Raw genomic sequence first — 21599 nt, 5'->3', positions numbered from 1 at the left:
GAGCTCAATGAGTTGAAACGCTATATTCCTTAAAACAATGAAGGGCATGCGAAACAATAGCTTGCATTCAGGAAGGCTTCAACGCGATTATGTTATTACGGTTATTTTTGTAAATTGTTTTAAATCTGTTTTATTGATTAGTTAAACGTTCAATGTCGATTATCTCTTGGTTAAAGGTGTGTATCGGTACTCGAGTTGAAAAGCATTAGCTGTATGGTTTAATTTAACGGCACCGTCAAACGCGACACTTGGGGAAATAGTGTTTTGTTACTTGGGATTTTCAAATGTGTAAGTGGACGCTGAACATAATATCAAATTTGCATTACCTAAGCATGTTTACAGGTATTATGTAAGTGTAGAGACATGTAAATGTATCCGACAAATCTCCACGCAGAGTTTTCGTTCCATGCTCTCACAAACAATCTCTGCCATCACAAGAAAATCCACCAGATTTGGTAGTAAAACAATTATTTATATAAATTTGAAAAAGTAAAGATAGCAGCGGTAAAATGATTGTACCACGTGGCTAGAGTATCATCACGTGGTTGGTTATGAAGCCAGGGATTTGATCAAGCTATGCTGGTTCCCGTCAAATTTGTGCGCGGATGTTGCTATCCGACGTGGACCTGGGGATCGAACACGCTATAATCGGATTTACTGCAAACGCTCAAACGACTCAACATTTCAGGATGATTGTGTTCGTGCTGGGATGATCGGGTTCTTGGTCCATGTCAATATAATATGAGCCTCGCTCTATGAAAAGGGGATTTAATGCATGCGCGTAAAGTGTCGTCCCAAATTAGCCGGTGCAGTCCGCACAGGCTTATCAGGGACGACACTTTCCGCCTACAATGGATGTTTGCTGAGACGAGACTTTCTTTAATAGAAAATATCTTTATGGCGGGGAATGTCGTCCCTGAAAGCCTGTGAGGATTGCACAGGCTTATCTGGGACGACACTTTCTGCACATGCATTAAACCTTTTTGCACAGAGCGAGACTCACATTCATTTTTATGCATTTCAACACACAATAAAACAATACAGGTTTGCTATATAATATAGTAATATCAAATATAGGTTTACTAATTCAAAACGAAAATACAATGACTGAGTTATAATTTAAACCATTTCAAACAGGTGTATCGTAAATGTCTATCTCACTTTGATTTTTATATAGATTTTACTGTTCAACAAATAATCAAAAATAATATCCCTTTAATCGTTTAAAGCGAGACCATGTCTTTAAAATGCGAGGCATGTTTTTACATTGATCGGATTAATTGGATATTGACTTAATATATCAAATTTTCAAATCAGCGATTAACCTTATAGTGCGACACTTTGGCAATTCTGTTATCTATTGCAAACATTACATACTGACTGAGTGTCTCAAATTAATTCGATTGAAGAGCCATATCATAAAAATTTAATGCACACGAACATGCATGTTTCATTCAAACAATTGTGTTATCTATCTATGGCTAACTTGAGAGGCTTCGAAGTGCATAATTTTATTTTAAGGGGCCTTTTCACAGATTTTGGCATGTATTCAAGCTTGTCATTAAATGCTTTATGTTGATAAATTTAAACATTGGACCTACAAATCTCTAGTAAAAAAAACAAGAATACAATTTTTTAAAAAGGAGACAAAAAGTAACCCGCAACTGGACTCAAACCACTGACCCCTGGAGTTCTGGAGTAAAAAGTCTCCCGCTTAAACCACTCGACCATCCGTGTTCATGTTATATGCGGATGTATTTTTTTACATATTTTCAGGTTTTCAAATCGTCAAAAGATGCATATAATGGATATTTGTGAGCATGGTTAATGTTCAGTATTACTATTTCCTCACAAATATCATAACTAAAACGAAAATTTGCGAATCTGAAACAACTTTTTGTAATTTTGTCAATTTACCAAAACGTGAAAAGGCCCCTTTAAACTCGATAGCATTTTATTATATTCTTCGTGTTAAAGCAGCGGTAACGTATGAATGAGTTTGTCAAAGAAAGTTTACAAGTGTTCGGTCCTCGCATTAAGAAATTCGATTCTTAATTTCACTGTTCAATTAATTTCGTTACCGCTTTAATATTTGAATTCTTAAATGTATATTTTATGTTATGAAATGCAAGTTATTATATGTGCTATGTTGTTATATGCAGTTACGTGACAAAAAATAATATGCATACTTAAGTATGAAGACGATATACTTATGTATACGTCTGTCTTTCTGTTAATCTATCAAGTGGTCGTTGGGGTGCTCATGCAGGTGGGCTAGTGAGTGGTTATCGGGAATGGACTTGGGAGTAATTCGACAGAGTGAACAGGTTAAAACTCACACTGATTGGACCGCAGTAGAATTTCCTTCAGAATAAGAAACTCGTTGACCTTTTGCTGGTGTATTTGTTCCATTAATATACATTGTATTGATTTCAGAATAGACTTTTCTTTTTTTAGACCTATTTATTTTACCAATTACCTATTTGAAACGCTCTCGAGTCCGTTTCTTGGGCCTAGAATCAGTACTTATACTAGTATATATCGATATATAGATATCAGATTAGATGGACTACATTATCTCATACATTTACATGTATACCGAGGGTTCATATGTCTGATCCGTACTAAATGAAGTCGAAACACACGCTTCGCGCATCACACTTCACAGTAAGATGGAACGTCTCGTGTAAGAGCACCCTAAAAGCTTTTAAATCATATAGGCACGATTTGAACGGTAATTTCAACGGCTCAGATTCAAATCCAAACTCAAAAGACCTTTCGGAAGATTGCGTTGTTATTAACGGAACGTGGGCAAGTGCGTGTCTAATGCTTTTTCAAGGCCAGTGATTCAATACTGATTGTATTGTTGCTGATCCGTTGATGAAGAGTAGCTGAATGCTGCTAATCATGATTATTACGACGCCGACCACGTTGCTGTTGCTACTGATGATGTACTTGATGATGATTTATTTTATTATAATGATTTTAATTTATCCGTCTGATTTTACGTTCGGTAGGCCCCATTGATATATATATTACTTGTATACGAACCAGTGTTTTTCCGCCGAGGGGGTTTGGTGACATGTTTCCCTTTTCTGGATGCCTCACGGCATGTAGCCATACCAGTACTGATCCATACCCGCGAGAGATACGAGCCTCACGACATGCAGCCATATCAGTACTGATCCATACCCGCGAGAGATACGAGCCTCACGACATGCAACCATACCAGTACTGATCGATGCCCGCGAGAGATATGAGCCTCACGACATGCAGCCATACCAGTACTGATCTATGCCCGCGAGACATACGAGCCTAACGACATACAGCTATACCAAAACTGATTAATGCCAGCGAGAGATACGGCGAGAGATACGAGTCTCACGACATGCAACCATACCAGTACTGATCCATGCCGCGAGAGATACGAGCCTCACGACATGCAGCCATACCAGTACTGATCCATACCCGCGAGAGATACGAGCCTCACGACATGCAACCATACCAGTACTGATCGATACCCGCGAGAGATACGAGCCTCACGACATGCAGCCATAACAGTACTGATCTATGCCCGCGAGACATACGAGCCTAACGACATACAGCTATACCAAAACTGATTAATGCCAGCGAGAGATACGGCGATTGATACGAGCCTCACGAAATGCAGCCATACCAGTACTGATCCATGTCCGCGAGACATACGAGCCACACGACATGCAGCCATACCAGTACTAATCTATGCCCGCAAGACATACGAGCCTCACGACATGCAGCCATACCAGCACTAATCCATGCCCGCGAGAGATACGAGCCTCACTACATGCAGCCATACCAGTACTGATCAATGCCCGCGAGCCATAGAAGCCTAACAACATGCAGCCACACCAGTACTAATCCATGCCCGCGAGAGATACGAGCCTCACGGAATGCAGCCATACCAGTACTGATCCATGCCCGCGAGAGATACGAGCCTCACGGCATGCAGCCATACCAGTACTGATCCATACCCGCGAGAGATATGAGCCTCACGACATGCAACCATACCAGTACTGATCCATGCCCGCGAGAGATACGAGCCTCACGACATGCAACCATACCAGTACTGATCCATGCCCGCGAGGCATACGGCGAGAGATACGAGCCTCACGACATGCAACCATACCAGTACTGATCCATGCCCGCGAGAGGTACGAGCCTCACGACATGCAGCCATACCAGTACTGAACCATGCCCGCGAGAGATACGGTGAGAGATACGAGCCTCACGACATGCAACCATACCAGTACTGATCCATGCCCGCGAGGCATACGGTGAGAGATACGAGCCTCACGACATGCAGCCATACCAGAACTGATCCATGCCCGCGAGACATACGGTGAGAGATACGAGCCTCACGACATGCAGCCATACCAGTACTGATCCATGCCCGCGAGGCAAACGGCGAGTGATACGAGCCTCACGACATGCAGCCATACCAGTACTGATCCATGCCCGCGAGACATACGAGCCTCACGACATGCAGCCATACCAGTATTAATCCATGCCCGCGAGACATACGAGCCTCACGACATGCAGCCATATCAGTACTGATCCATGCCCGCGAGAGATACGAGCCTCACGACATGCAGCCATATCAGTACTGATCAATGCCCGCGAGAGATACGAGCCTCACGACATGCAGCCATACCAGTACGTATCGATGCCCGCGAGACATACGAGCCTCACGACATGCAGCCAAACCAGTACTGATCCATGCCCGCGAGACATACGAGCCTCACGACATGCAACCATACCAGTACTGATAATTACCCGCGAGAGATACGGCGAGTGATACGAGCCTCACGACATGCAGCCATACCAGTACTGATCCATGCCCGCGAGACATACGAGCCTCACGACATGCAGCCATATCAGTACTGATCCATGCCCGCGAGAGATACGAGCCTCACGACATGCAGCCATATCAGTACTGATCAATGCCCGCGAGAGATACGAGCCTCACGACATGCAGCCATACCAGTACGTATCGATGCCCGCGAGACATACGAGCCCCACGACATGCAGCCAAACCAGTACTGATCCATGCCCGCGAGATATACGAGCCTCACGACATGCAACCATACCAGTACTGATAATTACCCGCGAGAGATACGGCGAGTGATACGAGCCTCACGACATGCAGCCATACCAGTACTGATCCATGCCCGCGAGACATACGAGCCTCACGACATGCAGCCATACCAGTACTAATCCATGCCCGCGAGACAAACGAGCATCACGACATGCAGCCATACCAATACTAATCCATGCCCGCGAGAGATATGAGCCTCACGACATGCAACCATACCAGTACTGATCCATGCCTGCCAGATATTCGAGCCTCACGGCATGCAGCCATACCTGTACTGACCCATGCCCGCGAGAGATACGAGCCTAACGACATGCAACCATACCAATACTGATCCATGGCCGTGAGAGATACGAGCCTCACTACATGCAACCATACCAGTACTAATCCACGCCCGCGAGAGATACGAGCAACACGACATGCAGCCATATCAGTACTGATCCATGCCCGCGAGAGATACGAGCCTCACGACATGCAGCCATACCAGTACTGATCCATGCCCGCGAGAGATATGAGCCTCACGACATGCAACCATACCAGTACTGAATCATGCCCGCGAGAGATACGAGCCTCACGACATGCAGCCATACCAGTACTGATCCATGCCCGCGAGAAATATGAGCCTCACGACATGCAACCATATCAGTACTGATCCATGCCCGCGAGAGATACGAGCCTCACGACATGCAGCCATACCAGAACTGATCCATACCCGCGAGAGATATGAGCCTCACGACATGCAACCATACCAGTACTGATCCATGCCCACAAGACAAAGTAGCCTTACGACATGCAGCCATACCAGTACTGATCCATGCCCGCGAGACATAGGAGCCTCACGGCATGCAGCCATACCAGTACTGATCCATACCCGCGAGAGATACGAGCCTCACGACATGCAACCATACCAGTACTGATCCATGCCCGCGAGACACAGGAGCCTCACGGCATGCAGCCATACCAGTACTGATCCATACCCGCGAGAGATACGAGCCTCACGACATGCAGCCATACCAGTACTGATCAATGCCCGCGAGACATAGGAGCCTCACGATATGCAACCATACCAGTACTGATCCATGACCGCGAGAGATACGAGCCTCACGTAAGGGTGTCACGATACGCTCACCTTACGGTACGATACGTATCGCGGTACTGTGTGTACGATACGATACGTATCACGATACGTATCGTCAGATGGAAACAACATACAAACCATTTAAAACCATTTTTCAATTTTATTTTAAGACCTCTACATATGTGTCATACCATATACAAAATACCATATAATGTCATGCCAGTACACGAATTGACAATTAGTTATTATTATTTACAAATCTAAAACTTTGATTAAATATGAACACGAAATTATGAATATGTTTAAAAAAATACGGACTGCTTTATGTTTCTATTACTTCGATAGATTATTTAAGTTAAAAATATAACGTGTTTACCAACTAGTCAAACTGGCTATCTTTGCTTGTACCGTAAGAAACTCCAAGCGCAATTCGAAGAACCAGTCAAATATTGCACCTTGTTTCGTGACGTAGGCGACACAGCACATTTTTGAGTGGTTGAAATTTCATTTAATGGTTTCAAAGAATTTGCGAAATTCTCAGCGGAATCACAAAATTACAGCTCCTGTTTAGGAAATTCGTAGCGACTAAAGTCGTGATATAAAGCAAATGTTTATACGAAATAAACGCCTACCACTTTCTTACTGGTAACACAAAAATGTTTCCATATTTTTTCATTAGGATCTCGCTGGAGGTGATTTCAATTCAACTTCCGATTATTTTTTTTGGCGAATTACAGTTACTTTCCTTGAAATGCGTCATAGGAAATGCCGTACCGTACCGTACCGTTCGGACTCGGAGGCGTATCGTGAACCGTACCGAGGGGAGACTATTACGATATACCATCCCACGGAGTACCGTGACACCCTTAGCCTCACGACATGCAGCGATACCAGTACTGATCCACGCCCGCGAGAGATACAAGCCTCACGATATGAAGCCATACCAGTACTGATCCATACCCGCGAGAGATACGAGCCTCACGACATGCAACTATTCCAGTACTGATCCATGCCCGCGAGAGATACGAGCCTCACGACATGCAACCATTCCAGTGCTGATCCATGCCCGCGAGAGAATCGAGCCTCACGACATGCAACCATATCAGTACTGATCCATGCCCGCGAGAGATACGAGCCTCATGACATGCAACCATTCCAGTGCTAATCCATGCCCGCGAGAGATACGAGCCTCACGACATGCAACCATTCCAGTACTGATCCATGCCCGCGAGTGATACGCGCCTCACGACATGCAACCATATCAGTACTGATCCATGCCCGCGAGAGATACAAGCCTCACGACATGCAACCATTCCAGTACTGATCCATGCCCGCGAGACATACGAGCCTCACGACATGCAACCATATCAGTACTGATCCATGCCCGCGAGAGATACGAGCCTCACGACATGCAACCATTCCAGTACTGATCCATACCCGCGAGAGATACGAGCCTCACGACATGCAACCATATCAGTACTGATCCATGCCCGCGAGAGATACGAGCCTCACGGCATGCAACCATATCAGTACTGATCCATGCCCGCGAGAGATACGAGCCTCGCGACATGCAACCATTCCAGTACTGGTCCATGCCCGCGAGAGATACGAGCCTCACGACATGCAACCATATCAGTACTGATCCATGCCCGCGAGAGATACAAGCCTCACGACATGCAACCATTCCAGTACTGATCCATGCCCGCGAGACATACGAGCCTCACGACATGCAACCATATCAGTACTGTTCCATGCCCGCGAGAGATACGAGCCTCACGACATGCAACCATTCCAGTACTGATCCATGCCCGCGAGAGATACGAGCCTCACGACATGCAACCATATCAGTACTGATTCATGCCCGCGAGAGATACGAGCCTCACGGCATGCAACCATATCAGTACTGATTCATGACCGCGAGAGATACGAGCCTCACGACATGCAACCATATCAGTACTGATCCATGCCCGCGAGAGATACGAGCCTCACGACATGCAACCATTCCAGTGCTGATCAATGCCCGCGAGAGATACGAGCCTCACGACATGCAACCATACCAGTACTGATCCATGCCCGCGAGAGATACGAGCCTCACGACATGCAACCATTCCAGTACTGATCCATGCCCGCGAGAGATACGAGCCTCACGACATACAACCATACCAGTACTGATCCATGCCCGCGAGAGATATGAGCCTCACGACATGCAACCATTCCAGTACTGATCTATGCCCGCGAGAGATACGAGCCTCACGACATGCAACCATACCAGTACTGATCCATGCCCGCGAGAGATACGAGCCTCACGACATGCAACCATATCAGTACTGATCCATGCCCGCGAGAGATACGAGCCTCACGACATGCAACCATGTCAGTACTGATCCATGCCCGCGAGAGATACGAGCCTCACGACATGCAACTATTCCAGTACTGATCCATGCCCGCGAGAGATACGAGCCTCACGACATACAACCATACCAGTACTGATCCATGCCCGCCTCGTTCTGGGAAAATTGGGCTTAATGTATGCGGAAACCGGAAAGTGACGTTCTAGATTAACATCAGCTGTTCGCACTGATTAATTTTATTGTCTATTTGATTGTTTATTGATTTATTAAATTGCGTTTTAATTCCCTTTTATTATTGCTTAATTTGAGTTGCAATGCTATGAGGTTAAAATTTATTTACACTTATATGTATCATGAATATTGCTGGGCCACGTATGAGGTTGTAAGGGCGCTCTAAAGTCGGTTCAAGCGCCCAGTGCTTTGCATTGACCGTTCCAAGACGGTGACCCCAGCTTTATTCTTCTATGTGTGTACTAGCATGTTGTTTCGTATTGTGCTATTTCGTACTGTTTTGGCTATTGGTCACTTGCCTTAAATAAAGGACCACGAAATTGTTTATAATAAGAATGTTATACTGCTACATCAGCTGGAGTTTCACTTCTTTTTATTATATGGCGCGACACTTTCCGCTTTTTTGGATTATTTTGTTAACATGAAGGCTGTTCTAATTGAAAATCCATTCTTGGTGGAAAATGTCGTTCCTGTTTATCATGTGCGGACTGCACGGCTAACTGGGACGAGGCTTTACCCTCGTGCATTAAGCCCCATTTTCCCAGGCCAATGCTCATAAATGCTTACCCACAATCGTTTTCCTGCTATGCTTCTCACGAGGCGTTGTCTTATGAAGCAACCACGTGGTCAAGGGCATCCCGGCCTCAGAGGTCGCAGGTTCAAGCCACTTCTTCCGCATTGTGAAAACACCGCCAAAATATATCAGTCAAAGGCATTAACTCTCTGTGGAGACTTTGATGCCCAATATAGTGTTGTTGAATTGTCATCTACATTTGTTTTGCACAAGCTTTAAAGGAAATAAGCTGTATGAGAGACCCCGGAATAAAAAGCATGCGCATTCACGGTTGCTTATTTTCATTCTTTTACGAAAACAACGTGTCTTAATAAAGCGTGAGCTATGGTGTTTGAGTGTGTAGTAAACACGCTTGACATTCCTTGTTAAGCGCTCTTTTTTGGAGTCGTTGAAATGTTAAAATACGCACCTCTTTATTTAATGTAACAATATTTACCGCGATTCGTTTTTACATCACAACAGCTCAACGTGACGGATGAGCATTAGCACCAGCATGGTCTTACCCACAGCTTAAGCAGTCCGCGCGCATGCGTGCTTCAAAGTGGAATACCTATAAAATATAGAAATTCGTAGAAGTCGTGTACTTTTGTGATCATTCAGCAAGACAGCAAGGTGCCCTCAGTTGTCAGTAAGTAAAACAGATGGTGTAGTCTTGAAAATGAATATGCTCCGTGCGCTTTGATTGAAAGTTTAAGTTGAAACTAATCAAACGTAAGTGATTAAAATACTTTCAATAGTTTTGCATTATCAATTCGGATGACAAACTAGTAATTGGCAGGTAAGTGTAAAAAAAAATATACATTTTTTCTGTTTAATAAAGTGACATTTCCACAGATTAGTAACATGACGATTGTTCAACTTAGTTGTCATATGTTAATATAGTTATATATACATTATGTTTTAACAAGCGAAATAACCATCCCGGCTTATACATAAATATACAAATATTGGTTATTTATAAAATATTTGTTGATTATTAGATAATATTCGCTTGAAAGTCGTTAAATAAAAGTGCGTTTGAAACGTATTTCCTCGCACATTTATTTGAGTATAAAATAGCGTATGCTTTTCGCTTTTTAATATATAAGCTTGCGTATCGCAGACTTTGAGTATTATCTTTGGCCTCGACAGCTCCCGTGTTCGAATTCATGGTAAGGCAAAAGTGAACACTGAGGGGATTCTGATATGATAATTGGAAATTTAAGTGGGATTACTTGTGTCGCGTTCTGAGTAAACAGGGCATAATGCATGTGCGTAAATTGTCATCCAAGATTAGCCTGTGCAGTCCACACAGGCGAATCAACGACGACAATTTCCGCTTTTATGGTATTTTTAGATTCAGGAATGTCTCGTTTACACGAAAATCCAGTTAAGGCGGAAAGTGTCGTCCCTGATAAGCCTGTGCACACTGCACAGGCTAATCTGGGTAACACTTTACGCACATGCATTAAGCCAAGTTTTCTCAAAACGCGACTCACTTTTATTGAAATACTGTCGTCAATACAGATTTTATGCGGGATGTCATTTAATCAAAATCACGCAATTCATAGAGGAAATTATAAAGAACACCGAGTGAATGCGAGAGATGCGCATCTTTTCAATTCACGTCGGTGTTAACCCATTTATGCATAGCGTCTCATCAGGGTCTGCGCTGTTTGCTTAAAGGAATTTCTGTAAAAATATTCTAAATATAAAAATATATATACTGGACATCCCTAATTTTGGAAATAAATTGTTCCAATTTAGAAGGATGGAGAGCCCACTAGGCATACATGGGTTAAGCAAACGCTCTTTGGTGTTGAAATCAAAATTGGTTTGACACCATCGTGCGGTACTAACAGGCATTTCCAAAATGGATGATAGAATAGGAGCTTATACAGACATAGCCAAGGATTACAATATTACTTATTTGTGGCTTTAATGGCCGTCCTGACAAGTTTACTATCTTATTCCAAAGCCTCAATGAGTAGAACCATGACAAAACAAATCGTTGCCACGAGTTAGTTACATCTCGTTTCAGCGACTTAAAACTTCGTTATCGCGAGTAAGTTAGCTTGTTCCCTATACTTTTTTGTTTAGTCATTGTGTTCTCACGACTTAATTAGCGTAAATGGTATGAACACGGTATAGATGAATAGGTTTATTCAATATTCAATATACATACAGTCCATGAGTATACATGTTCAAAACATAGTTACTAATATATAAGGCACGAAATGTGATCACTATTGAATATCATACGTTGTTAAATAAAGTATCAATACATGAAGAGGTCTAGGACTATTGGATTCCAGCATTTAGAATCTTTGCTATTACGATAATATAAAAACAACAAAGATGAATGTAAAAGAAAGCGAAAAGTTAAGTTTGAGTAACGAATTATACATAATTAATCATTATAATATTTATTCAGGTTTCTTGGACCAAATACATTATGTACACACAAAGCTAAGTTTATGTTGGTACTTGTATTATCCGATTTAATTAATCAATTAAACCTTATCATGTTTGGTCTTTTCAAGTAATATAATTTATATACGATTCCGTATTATCATTATCTAAGGAACATTCTAATAAGACATTATATTCATCCTCAAGAACATTGCAATGTTGACATTATTTATCTTGAAAAGGTATACATTCAGGTTTATGCCATATGCCCGATTCAATTTCTAATCTATGAGATGAAAACCTTAATCTTAAGATCAAATCTAAACTTATCTATATTAACATTTTAAAAATTAAGGTTGCAATTGAAATTTACAAAACTGCCTTCAACTTATTGTTCTTGACGAATCATAAAGTTGTTACATCCACTTTCGGATACATTTATTTTCAATCTAGATATTACCAAGGATAAAAAAACACCGTTCATCACATACACCTTGGTTTAGCCATGCGCATTGTAAGCGTAAGGCCGACAACAGAATACGAACAGATTTTTCCCAAGAACGTTTATTTGGTATATTTATTAAATTCTCACATATATAGATAAAACACGCACATATCTCATATGTTCCCTGGTACATTGGCACTACGTTGACTTTCCAAAAAGTACAACAATCTATTAAGGATTGTTCGACGTTGTTTTTGTCAAAAGCGTCGACTTTCCAAGAAGTTGTTTTGTTCGAATGAATATTTAGCAACCTTTTTTTATTAGCAGCTCAAAATTGCGTCGCCCACGTATAGGCGCACCAAGTATGCGTTCATTAAATTGACATTTATTGATTTGCAAGAGGTCTTAAATGGACCTTTTCACATATTTGGCGTGTATTGAAGTTTGTCATTAAATGCTTTAATTAATTAAAGTAAACATTGGATATTAAAAGCTCCAGTAAAAAAAACTAGAATAAAATTAAAGAAAGAAAAAAGTAACCCTCAACAGGACTCGAACCACTGACCCCCTGAGTAAAAGTCAACAGCTTAGATCACTTAGCTATCCGTGCTCATGGAAGGATTGATGTACTTTTATTCTTTATATAAGCAACCCTTGTGCTTATGAAAGGATTCATGTACTTTATATAAGCAATCCTAGTAGTATCGCAAACTATAACGACAACAAAACATGAAAGATTTGATGTACTTTATACTTAATATAAGCAATCCTCGTAGTATCACAAACGATAACGACAACAAAACATTTAAAATTATTAAATCGTTTCGCGTTGCAACGCTTTATAATTTTCAGGTTTTTAAATGGTCAAAAGATGCATATGTTCAGTATAACTGTTTATTCTATATCCAATTAATTCATCCAGTCGGCATTCTTCATATGTACCACGTGACCGTCCAATATATTCCGGTATTGGATCCAAAAAGTCTGTATTTTTTCCATATATCTCCGTATCGTACAGTGAAATGTCTAATAACCTATAATTCCTCACAAATATCATGAATACAACGGAAATTTGCGATTCTGAAGCATTTTTTAAATAAAACGTGAAAAGGCCCCTTTTTCATCATCATCATCATCATCCTCATCATCATCGTCGTCGTCGTCTTCATCATCATCATCATCATCATCATCATCATCATCATCATCATCATCATCATCATCATCATCATCATCATCATCATCATCATCATCATCATCATCATCATCATCACCACCACCATCATCATCATCATCATCATCAACATCATCACCATCAACATCATCATAATCATCAATCCCTTGACCGGTTTTGCCGTTGGGGGGAAATGAGGGACGACGATACAGAAATTCTCCTTCATTCAGGTCTGTTGTGTAAACATACATTAAATAGTACGGTTGTGTAAAAATCGAGTGCATTCGAGAATTAAAGAAAGTCTGCAATCATTGTGTGAAATCCAAAAACACACTAGGTGTAAGAACCAAAATTGGTCAGTTGTAAGACTCTTGATAGAATGATCCCGCAATTTGCTAACTATCAAACGTACATTTATCTGATTCTATTCTGTCAGTACACCGTGTTCAAGAATGTTTTCGTTCCTTTGCAAGTTCAAATACTTTTTCACCATGATTTGCTTGACATATACGTTAACTGGTGTATAGAAGCCACTACTAATGGGCCATGGAGAAATTATAAAATAAAGACAAAAGTGTGCAATTGGTGATGGGCAAAAGTTGAGGTGAGGTTGTGGTAACGATTGTTTTAATTCATGGTTTTTAAAAATAAAGATCCCTTGCCAATTGGGACTAGACTTATACATGTAGTCGGGAAACAAATTGAGTGTTTGCTCCGGTCACAAGTTTCAGATAAAAAATCTAATCGCGCACGATCATTACAATTTTGTGATAAATTCAATCCTTGGATCATTTGTCTCAACTCAGCACTTGAGACGTTAGGCATCTGTAACCCTTTAGATACAATTTTGACTCATTTGTAGTCACCATGAAAGTTTCATTTTATTAAATACCTTTCTTACCTAATTCAAATGTTAATGACTTCATTTCCAACCCCTACTTACTGATGAGCAGCAGATAGCATACAAACTGAAAAGACTGCGAGTTGCTCGCAGGCTGTTCTGGTTTTACGCTGGTTGCAAAAGCCATTTCACGTTGCTTCTTATGGAGCAAATTAAATACATTCTAAGGACAGGTCGGTCTTGCAGGATATTTGCAGTTTGTTGCCTAAAGGGCTGATATTGTCTCGCAAGCGAGACGAATTCAGACGAAACGATTTTTTTTAAAGCAATGCTATTATTTATTTCACAGCAATTATGTGATACATCTTGTTCTTAGATTAAACGAAGCTACATTATTAGTTGTTTTTTTTTTCAAAAATGTGTTTGGCTTGTTTTGTTTTGTCGCAGTTCTTGATTGTTTATATTAATTGAAGTTCGATCCCTGGTCAAGAAAGGCCAAGGCGCTAGATTATGTAGCGTGTATTGAGACCCTATACTACATATATAGTTAATAAGTAATTGATGTATGGTAATTATATAGAATCTAGTATCTTCATCAAGGCAAATGTAACTCACACATAATTAGCAAGTAACGCAAAAACAATGAATGGAATGGATCAGGTAAAAATATTTTTCATTGAAAACCAAAAACTATTTTACGCAGTTAAAGTCTCTATAACGCTCAAAATCAACGAAAATTTCGTTAAGTATTTCGTAAAATAAAGTTAACAATCAGTGTTCCTTGTAGAAATAGCCAAAATTTCAACGCTAGATGTGGTATGATTACATAGATTTTTGTAGATACAAAATGCTCGTTTTTATTTGTTTGTGGCCACAATTAAATCCCGCGAATATATCTTTTCATACGACACACGAACACCATGTTAGTGTTCATGTGTCGTATGAATAGATATGCAAAACAATAATAAAAACGAGCATTTTGTTTCTACAAACATCTATTTTACCAGACCACATCTGGCGTTGAGATTTCGGAAATTGCCATAAGGAACACTGATTTCTAATTGGTTAATTTATTTTACGAACAATTGTACGAAATTTTCGTTGCTTTTGAGAAGTAATGGTACTTTAAACTTGTCGCGTAGTCTGAGAGGGAGATAATCGTGATTACTGAAACTAAATCGTATGCAGAGTTGTTTCCCATAAACCGATGAAAAGCAATAAAACTTTGCAAAAGGGAAGCGATAATGTCGTTACTATTTCGCCAGTAGATACGTTGAATCTGCGTACATCATCATTGTACTTTCGATAGAACACCGAGAATACATATGCTTGAAAAACAGTTAATTGATATATAATGATCTAATGGCACACTTTTTCTTGGAATTTGATGCAACGTTTTCATAAATTGTACACTTGTGGAATTAGTGGATTGGTACTTGAGCGAAATAGATGTGGAAAAACTTGGGTATGCTCAATGAAAGTTAGTACTTAAATCGCTGTAATTGTGCTTCTGATTGCACCATTATCTTGCATAATGTGCCAATCGCAGAATATGTCTCTTAAGTAAATAATTTACAATCCATTTTACAGCGTGGTATTGTTCCCCGACTGTTTATTCGTCTTCTTAATCAAGCGTATTCTTATCCGTGGTAGTTTTCGAACAAGGTTTTCGTACTTGCTGACCAACAAGCCACGATTATTTAAATAATCGTACGTCTGTTTTAATAGGCTAAGAACGAGCTTAATTGGTCCACAACTCAAGAGTGGGAAAGCTTTATATTATAAATATATCACAATTTAAAAAATAAATATGACAAAAATAATTTTATTTCAATTTTTAAAACGTCGTCAGCATAAAAAGAGCAACACAAAACTGTGAAAGAAAATACTTTAAATTCTTATTCTTAAAAACTAACTGGGTTTGTTTGAAAAAGAGGGAGACATTCTATTTATTTTTTTAAATCAAGTTAAAATTCGGTCAATTTGGATAAAATGCATTATGCGCACACACAGAACGTAGTCATGTTTCAAACCACAACTGTCATTGTCACGAGATAAAATCGGACAATTACCTTCACACGATATTTTTGTACTTTAACTTATGTCGTATTATTCGCTTAAAACTGGTTCTTCGATGTGATATGAGCCGCGCGATGGGAAAATGCAATTTAATTCATGCTCGTTAAGTGTCGTCCCAGATTAGCCTGTGCAGTCCATACGTGCTAATCAGGGAAGACACTTTCCGCGTTTATGGATTTTTGCGTTAAAAGAATATTATTTATCTTCTTGTGAAAATCGGAACTAGTCGTCTCTGAAAAGCCTGTGTGGAATGCTAATCTGTGTCGAAACTTTAAGCACTTTAAACAGATGCAATACATCTCTTTTTGCAGAGCGAGGCTATTATATGGTAGACTTTAACCCATTTATGCCTAGTGTACTCTCCCATACTTCTAAATTGGATCAATTTATTTCCAAAATAAGGGATGTCTAGGATATTTATTTCTATATTTAGAATATTTCTTACAGAAATTTCTTTAAGCAAACAGCGCAGACCCTGATGAGACGCCGCATTATGCGGCGTCTCATCTGGGTCTACGCTGTTTGCAATGTCCTTTTTCAGGACGCTAGGCATACATGGTTTAAGTCAGCTGATTCAAGCGAATAGTAATGCACAAAATAAAGTTGTCATGAAGTTTTTAATTATGATAATGATAATGATTGTCCGTGATACTGTGTCAAGAAATTCAATGTTGGATTCCATTATATTGGAGAAAACTGATGTTATATTCGTTGCTTTTTACGGCTGATCAAATGAATACCGGCGTTACGAGCTTGAAGTACATTTAATGATCCGCTCAGTCATTGACACGGAAATACATTCAAGAGTTCGTATACATAATTATTTCATATAAATCATGAATAAACAACTTCTTTGAGCTTATTTATAAATTGTGTCAATAAGAAAATCCTTGAATTCTGTTTGAAACACATGTTTACAACAACACCAGAGTATACGAGGTCATACTAGATAATACTAATATAAAACACTTAATGCCATTTAATAATGTCCTTATGTTTTGTTTGGACATAAAACCCAACGAAGACAACCTTGAACGACTTTCTATCTTTCTTAAACATGTAATCTTTGTTTGGTATCAAATTACCGTACTTGCCCTTCTTATCCTACTTTTTATGCGTACCTCGCGTTCTATATTTGTCACTGTAGTTTTAGGCACAAAATAAGCTTTTTGAATAAATCAATGTCACTATTAAGAACGACGTTGAAAGCTCCAGCGAGTAATAACGACGAATTACAAAAAATGCAGTATTGTGTTTAACGTTTTAATAGAATAACCCTCTTTTTCATTGCAGAGATAATGCATCACCCTGTCGATAGAACGTCCGTTTTGCGTTGCAGAGATTATTGTATCCGTCAGCTGATAGAATGCCCATCTTTTCAATTGCAGAGATATTGTATTTTTATGTTCATTCACTGTCCCTCATTTTTGTTGCAGTGACGTTGTATGTTGTTTATTATGCCCCCCCCCCCCCCTTCGAAGAAGAGGGGGTATATTATTTTGCACATGTCGGTCGGTCTGTCTGTCGGTCCGTCCACCAGATGGTTTCCCGATGATAACTCAAGAACGCTTAGGCCTAGGATCATGAAACTTCATAGGTACATTGATCATGACGGACAGATGACCCCTATTGATTTTCATGTCACTAGGTCAAAGGTCAAGGTCACAGTGACTCGAAATAGTAAAATGGTTTCCGGATGATAACTCAAGAATTCTTACGCCTAGGATCATGGAACTTCATAGGTGCATTGATAATTACTGGCAGATGACCCTTATTGATTTTCAGGTTACTAGGTCAAAGGTCAAGGTCACAGTGACTCGAAATAGTAAAATACTTTCCGGATGATAACTCGAGAAAATTAGGCCTATTATCATGAAACTTCATAGGTACATTGATCATGACTGGCAGATGACCCTATTAATTTTGAGGTCACTAGGTCAAAGGCCAACGTCACAGTGACAAAAACGTCTCACACAATGGCTACCACTACAACTGACAGCCCATATGGGGGGCATGCATGTTTTACAAACAGCCCTTGTTTTGATAGATTTCCTCTCTTTTCCTTGCAGAGTTATTTACTTTCAAATGTCGCTTGTTTTCGTTGCAGAGATTTTGTATCGTTTTATTGATGGGTTATCTTTATTTTCAGTTGCAGAGATATTGTATGTGTCTGTTCATAGAATGACCCCGTTTATTGTTGCAGAAGTATCCATCTTTTTGTTAATAGCCCATCGCAGTATTGTGTTTCGTCGGTAATTCTTGAGTTTACATAATAATTGTTTGCGATTATATAATTTTGTCCTCATTTTCAGGTACTTATTATTTTCTTGCAATGTCATAATTACATATTTTATTATTTAAGAAATTGCATCAAATTCCAAATGCTGCTTGATTGATCTTCCATACAAATATGCTCGGTAATATAATATTATATCCCAAATTAATCACTTGAATTGCATACTAAAAGTATAGTTCGGCCACAAGCGTTTTGAGTTAAGTGCTTGAACGGAACATTTGAAACTTGAAAGCAGTGCGTGTATTCGCCAACCAAATCTTTGAGAATAAAAAAAGTCGTGTGCGCTAAAATGATGATTAATCCAACAAAATTGTTTTCCAAATGAAAAAAAATTATTTCACGTGTTTACTTCCTTTCTAGAATTGATCCGTAAGTAGTAGATACAGTCTTAGAAATGTTCTTTATATTTAGACTGAAGTCTATGAATCGGTTGGTAAATACGTGTCCTGGGGAAAGAAGCTGCATGTAGAGTAACTATCGGAATTTCTCGACTAAAATCATTCATATATTTGATTTTTTATAACCGGTGAACAATTTCGTCACAAACAACTTTCTAGCACATCCCCAAACTGAAACCACCGATAGTTGCCTCAGTGACATATTGGGTGATAAAAGAGAAGTATCGTCTCATTAACCCATTTATGCCTAGTTGACTCTCCCATCCTTCTTAATTGGATCAATTTAATTACAAAATTAGGGATGTCTAGTATATTTATTTCTATATTTAGAATATTCCTTACAGAAATTGCTGTAAGCAAACAGCGCAGACCCTGATGAGACGCAGCATCATGCGGCATCTCATCTGGGTCTACGCTGTTTGCCAAGGCCATTTTTCTAGACGATAGGCATAAATGGTTTAACTATCAATCAATGAACCTCGTTTTCACGTGGAGAGGAACATGTGAGGATTACTGTAGCATTTGCCTCGGTCGCGAGATCAGTGTAATTGCGTTCCAAGGACATCGGCGATTCAAGGTCGAGTCACTGCGGGCAATGACCTCTAGACAGGCGTTTTATCGTGTGTCGTATTGAAATGTGATGAGGGTGTATGCGAAAAGCTAAGGCAAATTAAGCGTGACGAAATATCTGTTTGTTTCATGATAAATGACTTTCAAATTACAAATTTGTTCGTTCTAAAAATGAAGGTTAAAGTTAAGGTCAGATTTGGTCACTTTGTCTTTTCTTAAATATTATTTGCGTACTTTTCTGATCAGAACAAAGTACCCGACTTATTCCTGGATTCATCGAGCATTTCTGCGTAAAAACATACACTTTATTAGTGGAATCACTTTGTATTTGTCGTTATTTGATCTTTTACAATGCTATATCGTTATTTAAAAGTAAGTATCATTTGACCATAACCGAAAAAATATATTAGATTATATTTTATACATTACACCATATGCCTCTTCTTATCGTAAATGCGACGCCAAGTTATCGTTTTTGCGTTGATAATTTTACACACATTAATTGTGCGGATATAATAATATCTTACCTTCTGGATACCGTTTTTTGTGTTAATTCTCGCTCATCTTTAGTGATTTGTGACTTTTGTAGCAAACTTCGCAACGCTTTTCGAGTCACAATTTACTTGTCGTGAAATGGCTTGATATTTGTCTGTAATACTATTATGCACGTGCTACAATGTACGGTATAGTTTAAAGAAAAAGGACATCTGAACGCCTTCTCGCATATTTAGTGATCTCTCAGTAATCCCGCCAATGGCCGTCAGCTTTCGGTTTCGGTTCGATCAACGTTGAGGGGCTCACTAATCGGTCATTTTTATACAATGAGGCCGTCTACGACTTGTTCTCTATCATATATAGATCTACATAATTATGTGCACTTGCACACAACTAAATGCTTAACTAGAACCGTAACTGCACTCTTATTTAAGTAGACGGCCATAAATTATGTCCGTTAAAACATGTTTTAACACATGTATTGTTTTTCAAAGTCATGCGAGGTTTTTTAGGACATCTAGCATAATTATCTTTACACGCACAGAAACCATTATTGAGTTTATCAGAGGTGTTGTTGATTAACGCCCCTAAACGAAGGCATTTTGTTTCCTACGGTTCGTCATCTCGTCACTCCGTTACCTAGTTTCCACTTTTTGGAAACCCAACCTGCTTTTATTGGATCATCACCAATCTTCCTGAAAATGTTTCTATAATAAAAAATATGGAGGTCACATTAAATAACCAGACAAATCCTACCAAGAACCTTAGAGATATGGCACTTGGAATACTGCACTCTATTAATATTTGAACTTAATATTTGACCATATATCTCAAAAACTAAAAGCGTTCTGAACTTGAAACGTTATTTACTTTGGTCTGTCAATACTGTATAAGCTGTTCATTGAAGTTTCTTTAGCTAGGCTTGTACTTCATTCAAATAAACCGTTAAAGCGGGTATATACAATTTTTTATATGTTTTAAATTGTAATAAATTGATAAAATATGTTACAATAACACAAAATAGGCAAAAAAAGTTATACATTAAATACGAATTTAAAAAAATGCAGCAAAGACAAATTAGCGCCCCGAGTCGATTGTGACGAACATATTTTCCCACAATAACCGAATCATTCGTCTTTTTATTAGGACCAGAGTTATTGTTCGTGTGTCGTATGAATATAAATCGTTGCAGAAATTTAAAATGAACCGTTAAACTATGTTTAGATTCACATCGTACATGCATGATATACATGATGGCGAATTCGACTGTACAGCCGTTTTCGATTTCAGAATTAAATATCTGGCTTATTTCGCATTTTTCGACACATGTTCTTCTGAACTTTTATTTTATTTTATATTGAAAGATATATATAATTTTTTTACACATTTTATATAAATTCATTTATATTTGACAAAATTGTATATACTCGCTTTAATTCGTCTATTTAGTTAGTGGTCGTGTGTCGTATGAATAGATATCGTTTCAGGAATTTAAAGTAATAGTATGGGCATTTTGCATTGTTGAATTGAGCTGAAAATTATTTACAG

General features: G+C 39.4%; 1 protein-coding gene across 1 annotated transcript in view; it reads right to left on the bottom strand.

Annotated features, from left to right (window-relative positions):
• LOC127831004 (lim and transglutaminase domain protein ltd-1-like) overlaps positions 1-117 on the bottom strand; it is a 35822-nt gene extending 35705 nt beyond the window's left edge. The window contains exon 1 of the mRNA XM_052355980.1: positions 1-117. This exon is cut by the window's left edge and continues 257 nt beyond it. The gene's annotated coding sequence lies outside the window, so the exon portion shown is untranslated.
• Between the last annotated feature and the right edge of the window lie 21482 nt (positions 118-21599).

Source organism: Dreissena polymorpha, chromosome 5, assembly GCF_020536995.1.
Source record: "Dreissena polymorpha isolate Duluth1 chromosome 5, UMN_Dpol_1.0, whole genome shotgun sequence".
Lineage (NCBI taxonomy): Eukaryota > Metazoa > Mollusca > Bivalvia > Myida > Dreissenidae > Dreissena > Dreissena polymorpha.
Note: the sequence above shows the minus strand (reverse complement) of the source record. Positions and strands in the feature narration are given on the sequence as shown.